Consider the following 20467-nt stretch of genomic DNA (forward strand, 5'->3'; position numbering starts at 1 on the left):
CCTGCCAGCCTCCCTCCCCACCCGGCTCCCTTAGGATGGCTCCGAAGGACAGAGGAGCAATCACAAGCTTCCTGGACTAGGAGGGACTACGCTGGGATGTGCACATGCGTCCTCCCCCCGCTGCCACTGACCCCAAAGATGATGCTGGCTCTGCCCCTCTCCCATATAAACACCATTTGTCCCGACCTGGACCCCCAGCAGTTCCACCCATCAAGCCTTTGGGGAGGGGAAGGCGAGGGCGGCCTGGGCGCGTGGGTTGGTCCCCGCTGCGATCCAGAGGCACATCCTGTTCCGGTGTTGCCATGGCACAGCCAAACATCTGCCACAACAGACGGCTGGGGCTGAACTGGCACCGGGGCCGTGGACGGGTGAGGGCCCGGGCAGGCAAGGGAGGCAGGGTGGAGGGGCCACAAGACCCAACAAGACTTTTAAGCCTGGGAAAGAACCCCTGCCCCGAACACATGCATACACAAACACACATACATGGCACACACCCATGCATACGTGCAAGCTGGCCTTCTAGGACAGGCGGACTTCCCAGAGGCAAGCGTTCCCGATTCTCAACTTTCTTCCTGGAGGTCCCAGAAGGAGATCCCAAGTGCGCAGTCCTGGCAGGACTGGGCCCTCCTGAATTCTCACCCAGGCCCCATCCTGCTCCCAAGATGGGAATTCGCTTTCCTGTTTGTTATTGTTTTTCCTAATTAGAAAGTAAAACACAGTCGCTGTAACAAAATCACATGACCCAGAGGAGTGGCAAGCGCTGCACTCGTGGCGTATGAGCCAGCCGGCCCTGGGCCTCAGACCTCTCATTCAAAGTAAGTATAAGAGGGCGCCCCAGGCCTCTGATGTCAAAACCTGTGCTCTGTTTTTTAAAAAAATATATATATTTTTATTGATTTCAGAGAGGAAGGGAGAGAGAGAGAGAGAGAGAGAGAAACCTTAATGATGAGAGAGAACCATTGATCAGCTGCCTCCTGCACAATCAAGGATGGAGACCACAACCCAGGCAAGGGCCCTGACTGGGAACCAAACCGTGACCTCCTGGTTCATAGGTTGAGGCTCAACTGCTGAGAAAGCCCATGCTCTTTCCACTAAATTGCTGCCTCCTCAGATCATCTCCTCGAACCCCACAAGGGCTGGATTCTCAGCCAAGGGCCAGGGGTGCTCACTCTTGTTTCTGGTCGCCATCCCTCAGCTCCGTGGGGGTGGGGCAGCCGACTTGGACATTGCATCGCTGGCCTGGCACCGTGACCCAAAGCGTCCACACAAACAGGAGGTCCCCCTCACAGAAGCCTAACAGGGACCATGAGTTGGGAGTGAGAGTGAGGTGAAGACTTGAGGGTTGTGTGGGAGCCGGAGGTGGGCAGTTCCTGGCAGAGGGAAGCCGGTGCAAAGGCCCAGAGGTGAAGCCCGGCGCCTGAGCTTCTACAAGCGCAGTGGGTGGGGCACAGACCCTGCAGGCCTTGGAGGCCACGGTCAGGCCACGGTCCTGGACTTGATCCTGAGGTTGCAGGGAAGCCCTGGAGAGGCTGTCATTGTGCAGGAATGAGGTCAGCTCTCCCCCTAGAGCAGGGGTGGGCAAACTTTTTGACTCGAGGGCCACAATGGGTTCTTAAACTGGACCTGACCGGAACAAAAGCATGGATGGAGTGTTTGTGTGAACTAATATAAATTCAAAGTAAACATCATTACATAAAAGGGTACGGTCTTTTTCTTTTTTAGTTTTATTCATTTCAAACGGGCTGGATCCATAGGCTGCCCTAGAGCCACGCACATTGTGAGGAGCTGAATGCTTGTGACCGCATGCCCCCAAGCATATGCTGAAGCTGCAACCCACAGCATGACTGTATTTGGAGATAGGGCCTGTGAGGAGATAATAAAGGTTAAATGAGGTCATAGGGTGGGGCCCTAATCCTATAGGGACAGAACCGAAACACCAGGGTGCTCTCTCTCGTGCTCTCTCCCTGCATCCCCTCCCCCCCACCCCACCCCCCACCCCATATAAGGACACAGTCGGCCATCCAGGTAGAGAGCTCTCTCCAGCAAGTGGCTGGCACCTTGATCTTGGACTTCGCAGCCTCTGGGACTGTGAGAAAATAAATTTCTCTCATTTAAGCCACCCAGCGTGGTTTACTTTTATGGCAGCGTGAGCTGACTAATACACACATGGTGAATTAAAATTAAATTAAAAATGCAGTTCCTCAGTTGTCCCAGCCACGTTTCAAGCGTCCAGTCCCTACATGTGGCTGCCATATTGGACAAGGCAGATTTAGGGCATTTCCACTGTTGCGGAAAGTTTTATGGGCAGCTTTGTGCTGGAAAGATCACTCGGTGGAAAATGTTTTTGGAGGAGAGCAGTGAAAATAGGGTGCCAGGAATTCAGTGACAGATGCTAGTGGCCAGAGCCTAGCACAGTGCCTGGAACACCTTACGTGCTCAGTAAATGTCCATTGAACAAATGAATGGTCAGATTAGAGTGAGGTGATGGGATGGAGACGGGAGGATGGTCTCAAGGGCACTTCGGGAGGCTAAAGGGGTAAGTGGTGGTGATTGGTTGAAGCGTCGGGGTTCTGGCATAGGTTCTGGCATGAGCAGTCGTGTGGATGGTGGGGTCCTTGCCTAAGATGGGAACCTGGGGAGGAGGCAGTGGGTAAGGGGGATGAGGGTGAGCGTGTGTCTGGGCTGCCTGTGGACTAGCCACGTGGAGAAGTCCAGGAGGCCATTGGATCTTCAGGCCGGAGGCCAGCAGTGAGGTGTGGGCCAGTCAGAGATTTGGGAATGGACGGGCAGACCCAGGAGAGGATGCAGATACAAGAAGAAGGGGACCACGTGGAAGTGAGCACGTGGACAAGGGGGCGTGGCCACGTGAACAGCCGGGAGTGAGCACGTGGACAAAGGGGGCGTGGTCACTGAACACTTTGAGAAATCATGTGAGGATGGAGGAGGGGCTACGTGAAGATTGAAGGGATGTGGCCAGGAGCCCCCAGAAGCTGAAGAGGCAGGAAGGACACCCCCCCCCCCGCCCCTTTAAAATCAACAAACATGTCCTTGCATAAGGATTTAAAAAGAACAAACAGCAATAACACCATGATTTGGGCACAGGGGATGGGGAGGGGAGAGAGCAGGCTCTGAAGTCAGAAACCCCATGTGATTCCTGATTCTGTAAGATAGATATATATAACCTCAAGCTCCTTCCCCTCCTGGAGCCTCAGGTTTCATTTTCTGTGAAATGGGCATGATAATAAGCCCTATCTCCTAGGACTGCTGTGAAGATTCAATGAGATCTTTCCTGTAAAACCCCTCGCCCAGGAAGACCAAATAAGCTCCGTATGTCTGAGCCAGGGTTTCTCAATGTCTCCACTATTGACATCTGGGGTCAAATACTTGTTTGCTGTGGGGCAGGATGGAGGCTGCCCTGTGCATTGTAGGATATTTAGTGGCATCCAGATATTGCCAACTGTTACCTGGGTGGGGGGGCTGGGGGCTGGGAAGCAAATTGCCCCAGCTGATAACCACTGATCTAAGCGTTTATTGTTATCAATGAAAAGTAGTATATATATATATATATATATATATATATATATATATATACACATGCATATACATATATTTATATATATTATTGATTTCAGAGAGGAAGGGGGGGAGAGAGAGCTAGAAACATAAATGATGAGAGAGAATCATTGATTGGATGCCTCCTGCACGCCCCACACTAGGGATCAAGCCTGAAACCCCAGCATGTGCCCCTGACTGGAATCAAACCCAGGACCCTTCAGTCTGCAGGCCGATGCTCTATCCACTGAGCCAAACCGGCCAGGGCAGTCATTCCCTTTTTGTGCAAGGCTGAGGCATGTGATTGGCGAGGGGAGCATGTGCCAGGTTGGCTTTTGGGAGCTGTGGCTTGTGCTGTAGACGACACAGGCAGCTACAAGGTTTATTATCTCAATAACGAGATTTACATGGATGAATGAGCACTTCGTGTGCCAAGATTCAGGTTTAAGTTTTGGAAAATCTTCACAGGAGCATTGTCTGTCGGGAAATTCTTCCAGCTGGGCTCTGCTGAGCTCATCAGAGTGACATCGGTCTTGGGTTCCTGATATAACACCTTGAATTTACAGAATTCTTTCTCCCTTTGCAAAAATACAACTTTTAACATTCAAAGCCATTGAATGCACTTTGCAGAAAAATGACAAAGTGCAGAACAGGGCATGTCAAAAGAAAACTCACCCATAACTGGAATTTCTATTATAATGTGTGTGTGTGCGCGCGTGCATGCATGTGTGTGTATATACGTGTTTTATAAAAACGGGACATTACTGTTTTCTGACCTGCCTTTTTCATCTAACAGCACATCGGGAACATCTTTACATATCATTAAGCAACAGATATTGTTCCACAAAATTATTTTATTTTTCCTGCTTTAAAAACCTTCTGTGGCCTGGCCAGAGTGGCTCAGTGGTTGAGCATCGATCTACAAACTAGAAGGTCACAGTTCGATTCTTGGTCAGGGCACATGCCCCGGTTGCAGGCTCAATCCCCAGTGTGGGGTGTGCAGAAGGCTGCCAATTCATAATTCTCTGTCATCATTCATGTTTCTCTCTCTCCCTCTCCCTTCCTCTCTGAAATCAACAACAACAACAAAAAATATTAAAACAAAAACAAAAAGGCTTCTGTGGCTCCCAGTGGCTGGGGAATAATCAGGCCACAGAGGGGGAAAAGGCTGAGGCCACCCTCCACTGTTCCTGTGAAACTGCAGTCCGTTACAGGCCTTCCCTGGACACGTGGAGGCCAGAGTCCACAGACCTCCTGAAGCCAGAGGGCAGAGGCTGGGTTCTGGGAAGTCCTTTTTTGCCTCCAGGAGGAGGTGCAGACACTTTTGGCTGCTGTCCATTCTCTCCAGTGCCTCGCCTCAGGGCGTCTTTGCAATGGGATCGCTCATTGACAGCATTCTTCGCAGTTCCTGCCCTGGAATGTATTTCTTGTCGCTTCCATCCAGGGCTGTCTCCATAGGCAACAGTGGTGAGATACACATCCTCACACATACACAGGTGATCGTGTATTCATGAATTTGTTGACGCTGTATTCAGGAATTCACCTTCTCCTAAAAATTTATGTGTCACCCCCAAAGCGACCCTGGCGGTGTTTTTGTAGTCATTTGTGGGCATGTCCTCACTCAGAGCAGTGAAACGTTTGAGTGCACATTGCCAGCTGAGGTCAACCAAGGCAAGGCTCTGCCGCCTCGTCTCAGCTCTCCTACTGTAGCAAAAGTCCTTTCGGCAGTATATTTAGTGCCACGTTTTTAGCATCTGTGTGCTGTTTTTGGCACGATTTCGCTACTTAAAATGGCCCCCAAGCATAGTGCTAAAGTGTTCGCTGGTGTTCGCTGCAATGTGCCTTCCGGAGAAAACGCATGTGCTAGAGAAGTTTCGTTCAGGCAGGAGCCATGGTGCTCTTGGCCATGAGTGCGGTGTGAATGAGTCACTTGGCTTGCAGGAACCTAACTAACCCTGTGTTTCCTCGAGGAGCAGTGACTCCGTCTTTGCTAATTCAGGATTCGTGGTGACGGTATAGACTATAACTCCCGCAAAAAAATGAGAATGGACTGTATCTTTGCATGTGACCATGATTATTGCCTTAGGATAAATTTCCGAGAATGGCATTACTGAGCACAAGTAGAATACCTCTTCTAAGGTCTTTTGAGTTTGCATCAGTTAGCTCTTGCTGTGTAAGAAATCTCACTGGATAGAGTGTCAGCCCATGGACTAAAGGGTCCTGGGTTCGATTCTGGTCAAGGGTACGGACATCCAGGCAGGCTTACATCCTTCTCTCTCTCCCACTAACCCCTCTAAAAGTCAATGGAAAAGTATCCTGGGATGAGGACTAACAAAAAATATTTTTAAAAATAAATAAAAAAAATAAAAAATATTTTTTAAAAATTTAAAAGAATAAAAAATAAAAAAGCCCGGCCGGTGTGGCTCAGTTGTTGAGCATTGACCTATGAACCAGGAGGTCATGTTTCTTTTTCTTTTTTTAAAAAATATACTTTATTGATTTTTACAAAGAAGAAGGGAGAGGGAGAGAGAGATAAAAACATCAATGATGAGAGCTGGAGAGTCTTTGGGCAGTTTCTTAAACTACTAAACAGACAACTGCCATATGACCCAGCAATTGAACTCCTGGGCATGTTTCCCGGAGAAATGGAAGCTCACCTTCACACACAAAACCTGCACACAAATGTTTATAATGTTTATAGAGGCTTCATTCATCAGAAACGGCTCCAAACTGGAATCAACACAGGTTTCCTTCCATGAGTGACTGGTTAAACAAACGGATACATCCATACCTTGGAATACTACTTAGCAATAATAAGGAACAGACGATTCATACATATACAACAGTCTGGACCCAGCTCTAGAGATGTATACTGAGTGAAGAAAAACCAATACCGAAAGGTTGCATACTATAGGAGTAGTCATTTATGAAATAACACAATTATAGAAATTGAGAACTGATGAGTGATTGCTAGGGATTAAGGAAGGAGTGGGGGCAGAAGGGAAGTAGGTGTGTCTCTAAAAGGGCAATGGGAGGGGTCCTCATGACGATGGAAATGTTCTGTATCTTGATTGTCTCAATGTCAAGATCTGGGTTGTTATATTCTACTACAGTTTTGCAAGTTGCTACCATAGGGGGAACCTGGGTAAAGGGTACCTTTGATCTCTTTGTATTCTTTCTTTCTTTGTATTATTTCTTACACCTGCATGTGAATCTACAATGATCTCAAAATTAAAAATTCCATTGACAAAACATCCTTCTGTAGCCAGTCTATCATTTTCAGCTCTTATTTTGCAGAAAGAAGTGACAATCGAGATTTACCAAGGTAGAGTGAATTTTAATGCTCTCCGAGCGTTGTCACTCAATTAGGGGTCTTGCCTACTGAGATTACTCTAGGGGCTCCAGTCTCTCGTTTATTTAATATGATTATCATTTGTTAATGTTCCCCTAGGGTAATTCACTCGGTTTCCAGGTTGCCCTGGCAACCTGAGAATAATGTCCCTCATTTGCTGCTAAGAGAAACTAGAAAAGCGATTTGCTTAGGAGCCTCCGAACCCAGGACCCACAATTCTTTCTTCTTCATACATGAGTGATTTGGAATCACTCTTATTTTTCCTGACCATTAAACTCATCTTCATCTAGCATCTATCTTAGGCCTCTTCAGAAATCACCACCTTTTGGAAGCAGGAAAAGACTCTCAAATTCAGCATCTTACCTGGACCTGAATCCCTCTATATTGGGCCAGCTTGGACAGAGCCAGGGTTTCCTTAGGGCCCACAAAGGGGTTGCTGTGGATTCAAGTTCAGTGAGAAGACAGGGGTTTTCTCCCAGCAAAGAAAGGGTTTTGCACTTTTCTTGCTGCTTCTGGGAATAGCAGCTCTCAGCTGACCACATTTGGAGCAGGTGAGTGGTGGGGTGGGGTGGGGTGGTGAGGGGTGAGGTGGGGTGGTGAGGTGGCATTGCTTCTGGCTTTAGATGCTTCCTGCATAAGAAAGACCTCCTTCAAACCAGGGATAAAACTAGGAACTGAAACAGGGAGGCAAGGCAAGGGCCTTGGGATCTTCCTTTCACAGCGTATTCTGTGGCTGTTCTATGGTGGTGTCATTTCGGGGGATTGGTGTCATGGAGAATGTTACTTCTAATTTCATCATTTAAAGAAGTGGAAGAAGGGAAGCGACATGTTTTAGACTTTAAACACCTACTTTGTGCTGGATGCTTTGCCATGTCTTAATTCATTGAGTCTAAACTCTTGAGTCCAAGCACTCACTGAAGTAAGCATTTGGATGAACACACGACAGAGGCGAGGGGAGTTAGGGCTTAGGGACGAGAAGTGACTTGCCCAAGGTCACACAGCCGGTAAGTAGTGGAGCCTGAATTTAGAGCCACGTTTCTCAGAATTCGAAGTCTATGTTTTCTTTCGTTTTATTATTATTTGGTCATGCTGCCATAGAGGTAGTTTAATGTAATGACTAACTGGCTAAGAGTACAGACTCTGCAGTTAGAGGAATGTCGGTTCTATCATGAGCTCCCCCGGGTTCAAGCTTGTGACCTCGGGCAAGTAATTTAACTTCGCATTTTCTTTACCCACGTAGATAGGGATTACGAATTATTTTGGGGCCATAGTATTGTTGAGGGAATTTCAGAAGATTTTGCATTTACATCACGCAGAGAGTGCCTGGCATATAGAAGCGATGGGAAATGTTAGCAAGGATCTGTTTCTAAAGAGTAAGCCAGTTTGGCTCCCAGTTCCACCTCAGAACACTTTATCCATCTTCATTTTCTGAGAACCACTCAGAACTCACCTACTATCCATGCCCTTGTTTCTTTCCAGATGGGAATCATAACAATAGCCCATCATTTTTGTGCATCACCAAGCGCCAGGCGGTGCACTGGGGGCTTCACCACCTTCCTCTCGTTTCACTGAAGCGAGCAGCAAAATCTAGCCACAGAAAGGGTGCTCAGTCCCTCCTGTTGTCAGCGATTGCTTCAAGGCAAAGTGCAGTGCGTCCCCCCTCATCGAAGCACAGCAGTGACAGCAGCTGGCGCCTTTGCCGAAGGCTTCTTACAAGGCAGGCACGGTGCTAAGTGCACCACTAACAGCTCTGGGAATCCTTCAGGGAGAGGCCGCTGCTACAGCATCCCTATGTTACTCAAAAAGGAAGGGAGGCTTAGAGAGGATACATAATCTGCTGTGATAGCTGTTCCGGTTCAGGTGGTCATCGATTTACATAACACACATGTCTGAGGCTGATGTTTAAAATGAAACATTCCAGTGAATTGCAAAGACGCCTTGCTTTTGGCAAGTAAATAGCCCTATCCAGTTTCCCCAAATCGTGGCTCTTCAGAGCTTGGTATTTCAGAACGAGACTCGGCTATTATTAATAGGACGACTTTACTACATAGCAGGCATATAGAGGTGAAGGAAACTGCCTTGGGACCCCCGTCTGACAGCAGCAGGGCTGACCCTCAACCCCAGGGCTCTGACTTTCAGGCTGGGTTCTCTAGTGAGTAAGCAAATGGGTGAGGACTTTGGCCAGGAAACGGAAGGGAGGGACGCTGTCTCCTTTATTTCCTCACCTGCGAAAAGGGGTCAAGACGGGAGCTCTTTGTCGGGGTTGGGGGTCATGTGGGTGTGGCCCAGCCCAGGGTCAGCCACTGTGTTCTAGGAATATGACAACAGAAAGTGGGGAGAGGGCCCAGCCAGTGTGGTTCAGTGGTTGAGCACAGACCCATGAAACAGGAGGGTGCCGGTTTGATTTCCTGTCAGGGCACATGCCTGGGGTACAGGCTCGATCCCCAGAGGGGAACACACAGGAGGCAGCCAATGGATGATGCTCTCATCAATGTTTCTATGTCTCTATCCCTCTCCATTCCTCTCTCTCTCAAAACATATTAAAAGGATAATGAGTCTTAGCGGGTTTGGCTCAGTGGATAGAGTGTCCGCCTGTAGACTGAAGGGTCCCAGGTTCCATTCTGGCCAAGGGCACATGCCTGGGTTGCAGGCTTGATCCCTAGTAGGGGGCATGCAGGAGGCAGCCAATCAATGATTCTCTCTCATCATTGAGGTTTCTATCTCTCTATCCCTCTCCCTTCCTCTCTGAAATCAATAAAAAAAAATAATGAAATTACAATGCAACCCACATTTCGAAAAAAAAAAAAAAAAAAGTGGGGAGAAGGCCAGAGCATGGGAGTCCCCAGAGGTGGTGGTGGGGGGGTATGTCAGGGCAAAGGAGGAGCTTAGGTAGCCAGAGGCGGGGATTCGAGAATTTGGGGCGGAGCTTGGAGTTTTAAGCAGTTAGATGGGCAGTGGGCGGGGCTTGCGATACTGCGAATGGGGTGGTTACTCTGTGGGCGGGGCTCCTAGAACTTGCGGCGGGGTTCTGTGTACCGATAGGTCAGTTCTGAAGCAATGGGCGGGGAGCTGGGTTTAGTGACAGGAGGCCGGCTGAGGGCTTGGATGGGTAGTGGGCGGGGTCAGAGCTGATATTCCGGTTTTAAGGGGCTCAGGGGGCCTGTTTGAGGAGCCTGGGATGTGGCCCTGCAGAGCCAAGCAGGTCAGTGGGCGGAGCTCTAGGAACGCCGCTCCCGGTTTTGAGGAGCAGTGGGCGTGGCTCGGAGGCGCCTATGGGTGTGGCTCTCCGGCCACTGAGATAAGCAGTGGGCGGTCCTCCGCGGCCCACCTGCACGCTTCGGCTCGACCAGAGGGGGCGTTAGGGAGCGTGGATGGGGATGGTAAGGTGGGAAGCGCAATTCCCTGCCGGAAGTGGGCGTGGCTTTCTGCAACCGGGCGGCTCTGGTTGGGCGCGTCGCGCCGCGGGGGCGGAGCCTGCGTGCGGCGGCGGGGGCGGGGGCGGCTGCCCATACCCCTCCCCCGCGCGGCGCTCAGTGCCAGGCGGGAGGCGACAGCGGTTGGAAGCTTCGCGGGGCTTTGCAGCGGGGACTTCGGCGGCGGCGGCGCCTCAGGCACCTCGGCCCTGGTGAGCCGCGCGCGCCTGGCGGGGCCGCTTGGGAGCGAGGCGGGCGGGCGGACGCGTTCTCGCAGCACTTGCTGGTGTCGGCTGACAGGAGCCGGCGGGGCGTGGGGCCGGGCCGGGTGTAGGGGAGTGGGCTGGGGTGGCGCGCGGGGTGCGGGCCCTTGGGCCGGGGGTTCACCTGGCCAGTGTGCAGGAGGTTGGGGTCGGGGGCTGCTGCCGGAGCCTCCGGGCCTGGGAGGAGGGAGTTGGGGACAGAACCGCTTGGCTTGGGGAGAGCGAACCCGGGTCCGTGTGGGGAGGAGACTGTCCAGGGAGGGGAGGCTCTTTGGGGTCCGGAACCCTCATGGCCGGGTGAGGAGCCGAGTGGTGACTGGGCTGACGGAGGAAGGCTTTTAGGGGTCAGGGACCCGTCTGGTTGGGTGGGGTCTTGGGTGAGGAGGGGCTGTTGGAGGCTGGGGCGCAGTGGCTGGGGGCGCCAGAGCTGGAGGCGGAGTTTGAGCGGCCCTGGGGAGCGAGTGGATGCGGGAGGGGCGGGTAGGCAGGGTCGGGGTTCAAGTGTGGCGGGGGCGAGCTGGGCCTGGCCTGGGAGGGGCGTGGGGGTTGCCTGGCTTCGGGCCCCGAGGATCTGGGTTAGGGGTCGGGAAAGGGCGCAACGCGGCCGGAGCTGGAGCGACGTGGGTGGGGGCGGCTTGGGAAGAGGGCGAGCCCGGAGGTGGGAGCCGAGGGCTGGGGCTTGGTGGGGTGAGGTTTCGAGAGGAAGAATGAGGCAGGAATGCTGCAGGGTCGGCGGGGCCGGCGGGGGGTGGGGGGGAAGCTGGGGGCTGGGGCGTCGGGGTGAACTGGGTGATTCGGAGATGGGGGAGCAGCTGGCGAGGGGCGCAGGGAGAGGGAGCGAGGTGCAGGTGGGGCGGCGCCGCGCCGGAATGCCCGGGGCCGAGGTCGGATGCTGAGGGTGGACCTGCGGGAACCCAGCTCTCGCGCCGGTCCGCACAGGCGCGCACACGCACACACACACACACACACACACACACACACCCCAGCTCCCCGGCTCCTAAAGGGCTTGAATGTGCCGGGGGAAGTGGCCGGCTGCGGGAGGGCCGAGAAGAAAGGGGCTCGCTTCCTCTCTCGGGGAGAGGCGCTGGCCCCGCCGTCCTTTTTTGGGAGTGTTCAAAGGGTTTTGCTGGCTGGAAAAGGAAACGTAGGCTTCGCTGCCTATGGTGGTTTAGAATCACATCCTATATTTGGCCTTCATGTAGGCTGCCCTTGTTTTGCGGTGTCCGAAGTCCTTGCTCTCTACATGTTTCAGACGTGGGGCTGGGGTGTGAGAAGCAAATTGCGAGTTGCTCATCTCCCGCCCCGGAGAGCAAGATTTAAAAAAAAAAAAAAAAAAAAGGCCTTTCTTAGACCTGTAAAGGCTTTTAAAAAGAATTGGACGTCGTGCGTGTTTTTAAACTGGCACTCGGTGGTGGACGTAGTACTTTTTGGAAATAGTTGTCACAAGAAATATTGGGCTCGCTTACTGGAGCCGTCCTGCCTGGGATTTTACATTGTAAAACTGTACTTGTAGGGCTGTTCGTATTCATGCATTTCATTGTCCTTATCTGGCAGAACTCTGTCCTGATACCAGGGCCTGCTGGTATAGTCAGAAACATAAGTATACGCAGTGTGCTTTGTACCGTCTGTGCAGTTGTAAAGGCAAATAATGTATGTGTTTATATTCCTTCATTTACTGCATTCCCTGTAAAACTGAAGAAATGGGGAAAATATATTTTGGACTTGATTCTATATATTGTAGAAAAGTAACTTAAGGAAACGAAATGTTTTCTCTTAGAGGTCCATTTCAGAGCTGCAGTGTTTGGATATAGTCACCTTTGGGTCTGAAAGGTTCCTTAAATAAATGGGGTGGGGGAGCCAAATAAAACTGGAAATTTTATGTAGGTCTTGAAGGGCAGGCAGTGTTTTGTGGTAGGCAGTAGTCGTGTGTACTGAGGATTGAACAAAGACTGGTATGGTATAAAGGTCGGGTATACTCCTTTTTGACAAATCCGGAATGCATCTTGTGTGTTTTTCATTATCATGGAAGGTACATTAAAGCACGATGAATTTTAATACACATACTAATGAGATATCACTGCACACAGTTTTGAAATTTTCATGATCATTTGTTACTTTGCCTGCATATTGTGCTAATTATAATTAGCATTTATGTCTATTTATAATTTAGGATTAGATTTAGGGTTGAGAAATAGCACATTTATTTATTTATTTATAAATAATCCTCATCTGAGGATATGTTTTTGTTGATTTTTGAGAGAGAGGAAGGGAGAGGGAGAGAGAAACACCGATCCATTGATGATCGGCTACCTCCTGCACAAAACTTGACCAGGGATCCAAGCTGCAACCTGAGCATGTGCTCTGCTCTGCCTGGGAATCGAACCCATGACCTTTCCTTGTATGGAAGGACGCTCCAACCAACTGAGCCACTCTAGCCAGGGCTAGAAATAGCACTTTTAAACACTGTTGGATTTATTTTTCCTATTTAAGTTTTATACTTAATGTATCTGTCACTTATGGGATCTGCTTCACCTAGGAGGAGGAGCATCATTTGCATGCCTATAAAATGGAATGTTCAAAGGGATAAATGTCAGTTCTTAGTTATATAACTGGGGATGGGAGATTCAGTTCTTTTTTATGCAAATTACTTTTTAATATTTTGATTTGCCACAAACTGGTACTGTAGAAACAGATACTACTAGCGGGGCTATTTTATCTTTGACTTCTATTTCAGAGGTGAAACAGTAATAAATTTGGGTGCCACTTTCATATTTAGGATTCAAATGAATGTGTGGTTTTCATTTGATGAGTTCCCTGTGTTATCCTGGATTATGAACTCTCTTCTGACACTTGTATGTCTTTTAAAACTTAAGATGCTTTTTCTGTATTAAAACATGGAAATTGTCATGAATATTTCAGTATGACCTAGTACCTAGAATGTTAAGTAATAGAATCTCTCTGGGTTTTCATTGCCCTAGTTCAGATCCTTTAAAGTGAGTGAACAAGATTATATACTCGTTTTTGAGACTTTTTTGTGTGTTTTAATAGTGCAAAATGGAATCTTTTTTGTTTTATAACTGCTTTTTTTTTTTGAGGTATAACTCACATACCATACAATTCACCCATTTAAAGTATAAAATTCGATAGTGATTAGTATACTCGCAGAGTTGTGCAGTCATCATTACAATTGTAGAATATTTTCATCAGCCCAAAAGGAAACCCTGTGCCCGTTAGCAGTCCTCCTGGCCCCAGTCTCTTCCCTCCTTTGCCCTAGGCAACCACTAATTTACTTTTTGTCTCTGGATTTGCTTATTTTGGACATTTCATGTAAGTGGAATCATTCAGTCCCGAGTCTTTGTGTTTGTCTTTTACTAAGCATAATGTTTTCAAGGTTTATCTGTGTTTGTAGCATGTATTAGTACTTCATTTTTTATGATTGAATAATACATTGTATCGATATACCATATTTTCTTTATTCATCAACTGATAGACATTGGGTGTTTCCCCTTTTTGGCTATTATATGAGTAATGTTGCTATGAACATTCATGTACAATTTCTGTATGGACATATGTTTTCATTTCTCTTGTGGATTGCTAGGTCATGTTGGTAACTTTATGTTTAACTGTCAGAGGAACTAACTGCCAGACTGTTTTCCAAAGCAGCTATACCATTTATAATCCACCAGCAATGTATAAAGACTTAAATATTTCTACATCCTTGTCAGCACTTGTTATTCTCTGACTCTTTGACTTTGGCCATCCCCTGGGGTGTGAAGTGGTATATCATTTTGATTTGCATTTCCCTGATGGCTAATGATGTGTCCAGCATCTTATGTGATTAGTGGACAGTTGTGTATATTTTTTGGTGATATGTCTATTCATATGCTTTGCCCATTTTAAAACTGGGTTCTCTTTTTATTGTTAAGTTATGAGTTATATTCTAGAAAGAAGTGTCTTATCAGATGGATAAGCAAACATTTTCTCCATTCTGTGAATTGTCTTTTCACTTTCTTTTTTATTGAGGTACTAGTGCCCCTGTGCACAGACTTGTGTACATTGAAAGGAAATTAATTAGAAGGTGGCTACTGGGGCGAGACTGGGCAAGATGGGCTGGACACGCCCTGGAGCCAACCTCCCGAGGCCCCTCCCTGGCCTTCCGCTCCTGGGGTGGTGCTGCAGCACGGTAGGGCAGGGCGTCTGCAGAGTGAGCGAGGTCCCTCGGCCTGGTCTGTGGGGATAGGGCCAAAACCCGCTCTCTGACATCTCCCAAGGGGGTCCTGGATTGCGAGAGGGCGGTTCTCGGGCCCTGGAATCAGGCTCCCTCCTCTCTGGTTCCGGGGTGCGTTACCCAAGAACCACCGCTGCCAAGTCACCACAGCGTGGCAGCTCCTGCATTGAACGTCTGCTCCTGGTGGTCAGTGGGAGTCATATCTACCAGCTGGTCGCTTAGCCTTTTATATATATAGATAATTGACACAACATTTTTTATTTTTTTAAATTGATTTTTAGAGAGAGAGGAAGGGAGAGGGAGAGAGAAACATTATGAGATGGATGTATTGATTGCCTCCTGCATGGATTGAACCCGCAACCTGGGCATGTGCCTTGACCGGGAATCAAACCGACAACCTCTTGGTGCACAGGATGACACCCAACCTGAGCCACACCAGCTAGGGTGACATAACATTTCTTTTCACTTTCTTTGAAGCACAAAAGTTTTTAATTTGGGGGAAGTTGAAGTCTAATTTATGCATAATGGAGTCAAAATTGATATTAATGCAGTTAGAAATTATTTAGACTTTAAATCATATTCTTATAAATATTTTGTTTATATAAATTAAAAGCCAAAGTGAAAGGGTTAGGGAAAGATTTGAATTAGTCCTAGATCAAAAAGGGTGCACCAGGGAACAATGTCATTCTGCTGTTTAAATCTTCTAGTCGTCTCCCACCCCATTGTCTGTGGTTAAAGTTCAAACTTCTTAATGTGGCTAAGGATCGAGGTGTCTCTGATTTCAGCCTGCCTTATCACTCACTACTCCCCTTAGGTTTTTATCTCCACTCAGTGAACGAATGATTATGGAATTAAAATTAACTGGAAAGATCCTGAGGTCAGTGGGTTTCTCGGATTCTTATTTGTGGCTTTGTTGCTGTGTCAGAATAACATGGAAGGCAGAGGTAATTCCCCTCTGCCTTTCTGGCATCCAAGTCCAGCTCTTCCAAAAAAATTTGCTCAGATTGTAAAACTGAGTGTTTGAAACATTTTCCTGAGGGCAAAACATTATCGTCCAGGTTCTTTCCCTCTAATGGACAGAAATGACTGGCCCACAGCCTGTCTCAGTAGGGCAGATGGCCAGGGGACACATTTAGTTTGGTACAGTCAGCCACACCAAACGCTGCGGGCCTGCCCTGATGGTATCATGTCAGTGCTGGAACTGCCCCTGCAGTCTGACAAAGGGTGTAACCTGGGTGGTAAGGACGCATACTTTCTTCCGTTTCATTCTTTTGTTCATGCTCTCTTGCTTCTCTCAGAGCATCTGACGCAAGTAGTAGTCTTTAGTTATATTTTCTGTTATGTTCACTTTTACTACATTAATTAAAAATACTTAATTTCTTCCTGAGAATTAGGAGAAACTAGTTGGCCATTTGGGGTACATTTTCTGCTTCGGGTTCATTAAATTGTTGGATTGTGGCAAGGTAGTAAAGAAGAGAAAAGAAAATAACCCTATATAGTTTTTTGCTCTAAGAGAGTTTTTTATTTAGAGAAATCGAGGCAATGAAGGGTGCAGACCTTCAGAGCCAGACTGAGCTGGGTTTCACTCTTGGCTACACTTCAATTTTTTAGAAGTATTTTAAATTGATTTTTATAGAGAGAGGAAGGGGGAGGGAGAGAGAGAGAAACATTGCTGTGAGAGCAGAACAGCAGTTGGCTGCCTCTTGCAGGTCCTATACCTGGGATCAAGCTCACAACCTGGGCATGTGCCCTGACCTGGAATCGAACTGGCAGACTTTCAGTGCAAGGGAAGATACCCCACCAGCTGAGCCACACAGGCCAGTGCTTGGCTCCATTTCTTAGTTAACTGTGACGTTGCCAATGACCTCGCCTCCCTGAGTCTCGGTTTCCTCTTCTGTAGTATGGAGATGTTAATGGCTGCTTTGCTGGGTACTGTGAACGTCAAATGAGAAAAAGTATGTGAAGTGCCTAAGAATGAGCAGCACTGACTAAATTTGTGTTTAAATGTCTGATGTAATGATGTAATGAATGGAACTTCACTCTTAAATGTCTGATGTAATGAATGGAACTGTGGAGAATCTAATAGAGTAGGCTTAATGCATTTTATTTCTGATGTTAAGCTATTTGCGCATGGCTTTCCACTTGCAGCTCAGCACTTTAGATTTTGAATCAAAGTTGAAACGACGAAGAGAAAAAAAGTGTCTAATTTTAGGATAGAAAAGTGGTAAAAATGAGGTAGTGTTTTGCTGTCTATCTGAATTGGAAATGTCTGTACAGACAAGCTTCTCTTATTCAGGTCTTATGCTTGTGTTCAATATGTCTGTGTTTGTCTGTTTATCTATTTTAAGGAAAAAGGTTTAGTTCCTGGCAAACGATGCATCTTAGAATTTGAAAGGAGGTTGCACTACAGTGTGTGAGATATTCATCTGGTTATAATGTGAATGGCAGCATTGTGATAAAGTGTAACATTCTGTGTGGGGAAAGAGCCACTGTAGTTTCATGGGATGTTAAATTAGGCCTGTCATTTGAATCTTACATTACTAACAAAAGCAGGTTCTCCTGTTTGCTACAGTAAAGAGAAATTAAATCAAATTGATGCACAGGTCAGAGAGAGGGAGAGAAACTGGAATATAAATGGGAGTAGGAGGCTTTTATTTTGTAGGACTGAAGGCTGTAATTCCACAGTACAACATATTTATTTTTCCCCTTTGTTCTTGCAGTTATCTACATTTTCAAAAAATATGAATAATGGGTCCTATTTTAGTACCAGTATCTCAACTGCCTTTTAAAAATATATCATTTGAGGGGGACTTGGGAGATTATTTCTCAGGTCTAGAGGTTCTCATTCTTGAAGGTCTGTGAGGATCATCTGTAGACCTTTGTACATGCAGCTGCCTGGGCTTGAGCTTCCTGGTGACTCTGAATCACAGCTAGAGTGGGAAGCACCTATCTGGTCTTACCGATGAGGGCTGTGGTCACCGGAGCTCGAGAGACTTGCTCACGATCAGGAACTTAACTGTCCCTTCCCTCCTCCCTCAGCCACCCTTCACCTTTTTCCGTAAGTAGTGTGAATTTGTTTTTATAGTTGGTTGTGTGGGTTTATAGTATAGTGTGGATTAAAAGAAAAATTTTTTTTACAGTGTGAACCTGATATTGGTTTTCCCTTTTTAGTCCTTGAACCAATGCAACGGTTCCCTCTTAACCTTTCACCATAGTCTTTTGCCAGACATACAAAGTGAGCCTACTCACAGTTTATCTCTGCAGTTCATCATCACAATTGGTAGGTAGTACCGATGTTTGTCTTTTCCCCTCACATTTTCAGATTGTACATGTGTTAAATTACTAAGCTTGGTCCAGATTTTCAGAAGGTTTTTTAGATGCATTTTTTGGAAAATGTGAAAATACATGGAATCTGTTGGATAAATCTTTGGTAGACTTGATTCCCTAGTTTTAGTATAAAGTTCCTTGACAGTATTTTATTGATCCATTTTTATTTCTTCAGTCTGATAATCTGAGTATTTGTAAGCAGTGGTTGTAAGGACTTATCTCAAATGTTTCAAAGACCAATTAGTATCGCAAAGAAGCCACTGCATTGTGTCTTGCCAGAATAATTGGCACCATTAGGCCATTTGTATATGCAAACACTACGCTTGACAAGAACAACACATGTCCAGTACTACACTACACAGATTGTAACAGGCATAATGAAAAGCCCTTAGGATGAGCAGAAGTTGACCATTGCTTCACAGTGTGGTCATTCTGTCTCTGTGGGACCAAGATAGACTGGGAATCTAGGCACGTGGCAGCTTGGGGTAAGAGCCTTTTTGACCCGTTGTTGAATCAGATGTGTGCCCACGTGTTCTGACAACTGCTGAGGTCTTTATCCTGGCTGAACAAAGCTGTGGGTTTTCAGTCTCATGAAAGGCCATACATAACACACTTGGGAAAGGAAGTGTTGGGAGAGTGAAACCTTTGGGGGTGTATTTTCTACTCACATTGTAGAGGTTCTTGACAAAATTCACAAGCACCCTCTCCTTAAGACAAATGTTTAATCACCATTATTTACTTACTTCACATGAAAGATACTCAAATTCCTTTTCATAATGGTCAAGCATTCTTTTCTAGTTAAAGATTCTAATTCCTTTCATTCTTAGGAACTTAAAGAATTGAGGCTGATTTATTAATATAAAAACTCAAATGCTGCCTGAGTGGTGACTGAGAAACCATATAAACTTGAGCTATCATCTCCATTAAGCAGAAGGATTTATTAGGAGACTAGTCACTTTACAAGCTAGAGGGTGAATTAATTTTGTGGTTAGTAGTGTCTTTAGCTTCCCATTGTCATCCTAGTTGTCTTTTGGCAAGCAAGAGAGAGGCTGGAGCCAAAGAGTACTGGCCACAGGGGTGATATTTTAATAAGATGTGTGTTGTCTGTTTTAGAAATACAGTAATCCTTCCTTAGGCTCTTTCTCTTATGTGGGCCACTGTTGCTTTACAGTGCTACTATACTAGTAGGAGAAGATAAATCAGAAGTTTTGTGGTTTTTGTGCGTGGTGTTTTTTTTTTAATCCTAAGACTTCCAGTTTGATCTTATGCAATATAGAGATATCTTGCATGCACTGGGCTGAGTTACATTGTCAAGTGGAACAAATGATGCATCTTACCTGCAAAGGATAGTTGTGGACCATGTGCTTTTCTAAAGGTGAATGGTGGAGAGCCCTGATGCAGTTTCTGTTTTGGAGGCAGTCTTGGACATTCAGCCCTCAACCCAGGACTGGGTCATGTTCCAAAGATTAACTCAGTTACTTGGAACTCAGATGGCATCTTTTGGTATAGATTCAGTATTACAAGTGGTGAGTAAGTTCTCAGCCTAGACTGCAGAAATCTGTTTAATTCACAGCACAGCATTTGAAACTGTTAATGGTGATAATGGGATTCTGGATCCTGGGACTAGGAGTCCTGTGAAACAGCAGTAGGAACCATGCTCCACACCCTAGGTGCCTGTCTCAGGCTGTGTGGCATCCAGCAGCCTCATGCTACAGCAGCCTTCCAAGTTCTTCATCCTTCCCTCTTGATTTGAAGCTTCTCCCCTGGTTAATTTGATCTCCTTTAAATAGCAGTAGCAGGGAGTTGACTTTGGGGTACCTGGGGCCAGGTCAGTCTCATCAGTCTCCAGATGTCTGGTTTGGGGTCGGGGTGACAAGAAGGGATGGCGCAAGAGGAGGCTAAGACTCGGCGCTGCCGCCTGAGTGACTCTGATTCTGGGCTGGGAGACGGGATGCCGGGCCGACTTGTCCTCTGCTCCCTGCCCCTCTCTGCCCACAGAGTCCGATAGTGGCGGCCAGTCCTCCTGAGATGATGCCACTGGAACCAGGGAGGTCCATTACTTTTCCAAGGTCATGCAGCAGAGAGTAGAGAGCAGATTGCTGGGTTGCACAGAGACCAGAGAGGAGGCTACTGCAATAGTCCCAGTGTTCCAGAGACTCTTGAGTGGATTCGTCGAGTGGGCACCCAGACACACAAGTCTGGAGATCAGGAAAGGGTTCAGATTGGAGACATCCTCAACACCGATGATGTATGAACCAGGATGGAGCTGTGGGTCAGGTTTGGCAGTGGGCATCTTCAGTCCTGGTGGCAATGCCGTTAGGGTCGTGTGACC

The 20467-nt window shown here is 47.3% G+C and overlaps 1 protein-coding gene across 1 annotated transcript in view; it reads left to right on the top strand.

The window, feature by feature from the left end:
* Positions 1-10442: 10442 nt before the first annotated feature.
* The window catches only part of CORO1C (coronin 1C), a 63555-nt gene continuing 53530 nt past the window's right edge, over positions 10443-20467 (top strand). Inside the window, exon 1 of the mRNA XM_081113648.1 lies at positions 10443-10529. The gene's annotated coding sequence lies outside the window, so the exon portion shown is untranslated. The remainder of the gene's footprint in view (positions 10530-20467) is intronic.

Source organism: Myotis nattereri (assembly GCF_964212035.1).
Source record: "Myotis nattereri genome assembly, chromosome: 19".
Classification (NCBI taxonomy): domain Eukaryota; kingdom Metazoa; phylum Chordata; class Mammalia; order Chiroptera; family Vespertilionidae; genus Myotis; species Myotis nattereri.